At 36.8% G+C, this 5,934-nt stretch overlaps 1 non-coding gene across 1 annotated transcript; it reads left to right on the top strand.

Annotated features, from left to right (window-relative positions):
* Nucleotides 1-3,197: 3,197 nt before the first annotated feature.
* On the top strand, nucleotides 3,198-3,330 carry LOC126005081 (small nucleolar RNA SNORA51). The gene has a single exon (XR_007494260.1). It is a non-coding gene; the product is annotated as a small nucleolar RNA SNORA51 (small nucleolar RNA).
* The last annotated feature ends 2,604 nt before the right edge of the window (nucleotides 3,331-5,934 follow it).

Here is a 5,934-nt window from a genome sequence, read left to right as displayed (position 1 = left end):
CACTTCAGGTATCCACTTATACTGAATTTTGCACCTTCACTTATGATTCTCAGTGGAGTCTCTCTCTGAGGTGTTCCTTCTTTCCCATCCACTCCCCATCATCTTTCTGGTCATGAATTTTGTAAATAACTTGCTTCATACACTCTGGTCAGACTGTGAACAAAGTACACCTGGAATTCACTATCTGGTTTTATGTTGGTTAATTTTGTATTGCTCTTTACAGCACTTACCACCAGTAGATAGATATTGTTACATTGCATATATTCTAAATATTGTATACATATTATATATATTGTTATATTGATTTGTCTATGTCATCTTATCAAGATTCAAGATTAATGAAGACATGAACAAACTTCTGTATTGCATTTGTTAATACTTCAGTGTCAGCTTTGTAGCAGGAACACAAATTATATCAATTAGATGAATTTATCAAAAATTCCACTGATAATATACAAAATATGTTTAAATATATTACTTGAATAGTTACTTATTCTCAGTTAATATTAAGAAAACTGTCTGAATAATTTCTGAATTAGAAAATTTTGGAGAACTATAAGTGAAACGCTTATGCAGATTTATTTTGATCATTACAATCACAGTGACTGTGACTTTCTTACCTTCTTCATATTCCAAGTACCTAGTATATTCTAACATAGAACTGGCCTACCAGCGACTGGTCATTGTTGCCCCTTAACAGGACTCCTGTTGAATAATGTGTGCCCAAGTTCAGGCTTGGACCAATATAAACATAACCAATTCCACCAATTTCAATGCATATGCATTTTTCATGGTAATATGCATATTGATAAAAATATAAAATTGTCTATTAGATTACAGAAGTAGCAAAAGTTAACTAGTAATACCCAGGAAATTAGCACATCTTTGTCATAATGATAATTATCTTGTTATTTAATAACCATTCCTACACTTTTAATATGACTCTATATTGGCATTAAAATACTTCACAGAAGTCCAGAAAAAATACGAAAATGAAACATCTGGGAAGACCTGGAATTTTTTCAGAAGAATTATAGAATATAGGGGAGAGGTAGCATAGACAACTTTGCTATTCTGTTTTTCTGAGTGGTTACTAGTCAGTGATGGATTAAATGCTTGTATAAAGGCAGCGTGGAAATATTAATTACTATGTGCTAATTTGGGAATATAATGTTGTAGTTATTCTTCATTAGTAGGTATGATAAATCATCCACTGGCTTTGTAGTCATTGAATAAACACATCGTCAGTGTTTGTGGCCTTCACTTAGAAACAAACAAGTTGTTCATTTTGAGGAGAAGCTAGGCAGATAGATCAATTCAGGATCTCATGAGTGTGGCAAAAATAAAGCATCGTCATTGATACAAGGAGAATGTAAATAACCTGAGAATTTGGGGAAGGCAAATCCCCAATGTTTAATCCACATCTATAGTAAATAGAAGCTGTTTATCAAGCACTTAAAGAGTGAGTGACTTTGGGACAAGAGTGCAATGAAAATCATTTGTTTTTCCATAACTCACTAAGGGTCACAGATATAGGGAAGAATAAATGGTGAGGTAGGACAGGGCATTAAGCATAAGCTGGATATTTTTAATATAATTTTTATTTTGATCATAGTGGCTTACATATTGTTGACATTAATATTTAGGTACATATTTACATAAAATCAGGGGGGATTCCCATCACCGATTTGTCCTCCCTGCACCTCCATTTTCGTCCTACCTCCCATATCCTCCTCCCTCACCCTGGGGGCTGCTAGAATATGTGGTCTTCTCTGTACCTAGCTTACTACTTAGTAGTCTTGCACCTGTTTGGTCTTGGTGCCTCTCTTATTTCCCCCTCTAACTGGGAGGCAGGACTAGCTAGTTCAAGTTATCTGGTTTTGTTTGAAGAAGAGAAAAGTAATAAACTGGGGTAAAAATCTAATGTGCCAAATCTAATGTGGAATCCTTCTAAAGGCTCTCATCATCGGTTTGAAAGATGAAGGAGAAAAAGGTGAAACACCCCAGCAGTACAAAAAGAAGTGTCAAATATCCAGTGAGGACTTCAACAATAACGATAAGCACCACACACACACACACACACACACACACACACACACACACACACACACAAACAAAACAAACATGGTCTTGAGATAAGAAACATGGCAGAGCACATAAAGAAAGAAAAGAAGAGAAAAAAAATAAGTATAAATGGGGAGAACAACTTCAATAACCACACCAAAACAAAGAAATTGACAAAAAGTAGATAGGTAATTAAAAATAAAAATAAAAATAAATAATAATAAATGAAGATAAAAAAGAAATACAAATGGCCAAAAGGCACATGAAAAAATGCTCCTCATCACTAATCATCAGGGAGATGCAAGTCAAAACAACTAGGAGGTACCACCTCACATCGCAGAGATTGGCACACATCACAAAGAATGAGAACAATCAGTGCTGGCGGGAATGTGGAGAGAAAGGAACTCTTATCCACTGCTGGTGGGAATGCCGTCTAGTCCAACCTCTATGGAAAGCGATATGGAGATTCCTCCAAAATCTGGAAATTGAGCTCCCATTCGACCCAGCTATTCCACTCCTAGGGAACACAAGAATAGAACACAAAAAACCCTTCCTCACACCTATATTTATTGCAGCAGTATTCACAATAGCCAGGCTCTGGAAACAACCAAGATGCCCTTCAACAGATGAATGGCTAAAGAAACTGTGGTACATATACACAATGGAGTACTATGCAGCCGTCAGGAGAGATGAAGTCATGAAATTTTCCTATACATGGATGTACGTGGAATCTATCATGCTGAGTGTAATAAGTCAGAGGGAGAGAGACAGATGCAGAATAATCTCACTCATCTATGGGTTTTAAGAAAAATAAGTCATTTTTGTAACAATCCTCAGAGACAATGAGAGGAGGGCTGGAACACCAGCTCACTTCAAAGAGTGGTGAGTGCAGTTATAGAAATAACTACACAGAGAACTACCATAATCATATGAATGAATGAGGGAATGGGAAAGCCTGTCTGGAGTATAGGTGAGGGTGGGGTGGGATGGAGGGAGATTTGGGACATTGGTGGTGGGAATGTTGCACTGGTGAAGGGTGGTGGTTCTTTACATGAATGAAACCTAATCATAATCATTTATGTAATCAAGATGTTTAAATAAAGGAAAAAATGAAGAAAAAAAAGAAAAGATAAGGCCTCCCAATGCTTACCACAGGCTGTGTTCTTTACACTGCCTGTATAGAAAGAGGAGGTACAGTAAATGCTTCCCATATACACCTCAAACCAGGTCCTTTGCCTGGTCTGTATTGTGAATGGGGGGACAAAAAATAATATATAAAAAATAAAAAATGTTTTGTGCTTTTTGCTTTTTTTTTTCCCTCCTGCACTAGCACAGTAAATATTGGGGTCATTCGAAAAGGAATTCACTTGGCCTAAGCGGTATGGGGTTTCTCCACCCTTGGAGTATATTGTCATGGGATTAACTATAGACTTCGTTCAGGTTCATTTACTCTCCTGGTGGTGCTTTCATGGTGTTTGGAAGACTTCTGCTCCATCCTGGGTGATAAAATCAGACCTCTGTATCTAGAGATCTCAGTATCTGCACAGATCCAGGAGTGGGACTTATGATGAAGTCTTTCTTTGTGGTTCTAGAAGTTCTGTTCCCTCGGTTTTATTTTAATCCATCTTCTGTGGTTGATGGTCTTGGTCATAAGCTGGATTTTGAGACACTTTGCACATGAAGCCAGAGGTTGGGAATATTTTCTTTTTTTTTCTTTTTTGGTTTAGAGGCCACACCCAGTAACATTTAAGGGTTATTCCTGGCTCTGAGCTCAAAAATCACTCCTGGCTAGGGGGCCATATGGGATGCCAGGATACTGAAGCACGGTTCATCTTAGATCAGCCTTTTGCAAGGCAAACGCCCTATCACTGCACCACCACTCTGGCACCTGGAAATATCTTCTTTTTTTCTTTTTTAATTTTTGTTTTGTTTTGGTTTGGGGTCACACCCAGCAGTGCTCAGGGGTCACTCCTGGTTCTTCACTCAGAAATCGCTCCTGGCAGGCACGGGGAACCATATGGGATGCTTGGATTCGAATCAATGACCTTTTGGATGCAAGGCAAACACCCTACCTCCATGATATCTCTCCGGCCCCGAAATATTTTCTAATAGAAATATATTCTTTTTATCCTCTTTTTTTTTCTTGAAGCAGGGTTTTGTAGTTTTCTTTGTATTGATCCTTCACCTCTTCACTTAACTCCAAGGTATTTGAGTTTTAGTGGCACTGATGTAAATGGGCTTGTTTTTTAAATGTCAATTTCATCTCTATCATTATTTGTGTATAAGTAGGCCATTGATTTTTACATGTTAATTTTGTAGACTGCAATTTTGCTATATGAATTTGTTTCCAGAAACTTTCTGATACAGCCTTTAGTGTTTTCTAAATATATTAGCATGTCATCTGCAAACAGTGAAATTTTGACTTTTTCCTCTCCTATCTGGATGCCCTTGATATCATTTTCTTGTCTGATTACTATGGCAAGAACTTTCAGCAGTATGTTGACTAGGAGTGCTGAGAAGGGGAAGCCCTGTCTTGTATCAGATTTTAGAGAAGAGGCTTTGCTTTATTTTTATTAAGAATAATATTTGCCTTTGTCTTGTGGTAGATGGCCTTGACTATATTGAGAAAAGTTCCTTCCGTCCCATCTTGGTGAGAGTTTTTATCATGAATGGGAGTTGGACCTTATCAAATGCTTTCTATGCATCTATTAATATAATCATAAACCTGTTCATAGATTGGGGGGGATTAACATTATAAAATGGCAGTACTCCCAAAGCATTGTACAGATTTAATGTGATTTTACTAAGGATACCATGATGTTCTTCAAAGAAGTGGATCAAAAATTTTTGAAATTTATTTGGAGCAATAAACATCTACAAATATCTAGAGCAACACTTAGGAAAAAGAAGATGAGAGGCATCACTTTCTACAACTTTAAATTGTGTATAAAGCAATATCGTAATTAAAACAGTATGGTATTGGAACAAAGACAGACCCTCATCAGATCAATGGAATAGACTTGAGTATTCAGAGAATGTTCCCCAGATACACAATCAATTGATCTTTGATAAAGGGGAAAAATCTAAAATGGAGCAAGGAAACTCTCTTCAACAAGTGGTGTGGCCCAACTGGCCAGTCACATGCAAAAAAAATGAACTCGACCTCTATCTAACACCATTCACAAAGGCCATATCCAAATAGATAAAGGACATTTGTATCAGATTTGAAACCATAAGGTATACAGAACAACATGTAGATAAAACACTTCATGACATTGAGACTAAAGGTATCATCAAGGAGGAAACATCACTCTCTAAACAGGTGGAAGTGGAAATAAACAGATAAGACTATATATATCAATATCTAGGCATATATATGTGATATATCATATATATGGTTGTATATGATGGTGTATATTATTATATGTTATATGTAATAATATATTTATTACCAAATATATTACAGGATTGAGAAATTTAACCCAATGAGCATGACACAGGATTTTCTGATCTGGAAGAGAAATTATTTAAATTATTTTTAGAATCAGAGAATTCTAAAGTAAATAAGTGGAGAGAATAATGTGCTTATAAGTTTCTGTTCTGTTTTGTTTTGGGGAGCCACATCTAGAGTCAGAGCTTACTTTTGACTCAGCCCAGGGATCACTCCTAGCAGGATATTGGGGTACCATGAGCTGGAGATTGAACCTGAGTTAGGTTGGCTGCATACAAGGTATGTGCCCTACCCATTGTTTTTCACATTTCTAGCATGATTATAACAAGTTCAAAGACCCTTCAGGACATTCAAGGTCTCGGGCTAAAAAGAGGTTGATGCTGAGATAAATGCAGCACAGTTCTGTGGGAATGGTGACA

Source organism: Suncus etruscus, chromosome 3, assembly GCF_024139225.1.
Source record: "Suncus etruscus isolate mSunEtr1 chromosome 3, mSunEtr1.pri.cur, whole genome shotgun sequence".
NCBI lineage: Eukaryota > Metazoa > Chordata > Mammalia > Eulipotyphla > Soricidae > Suncus > Suncus etruscus.
This window is presented reverse-complemented; position numbering and strand designations above follow the sequence as displayed.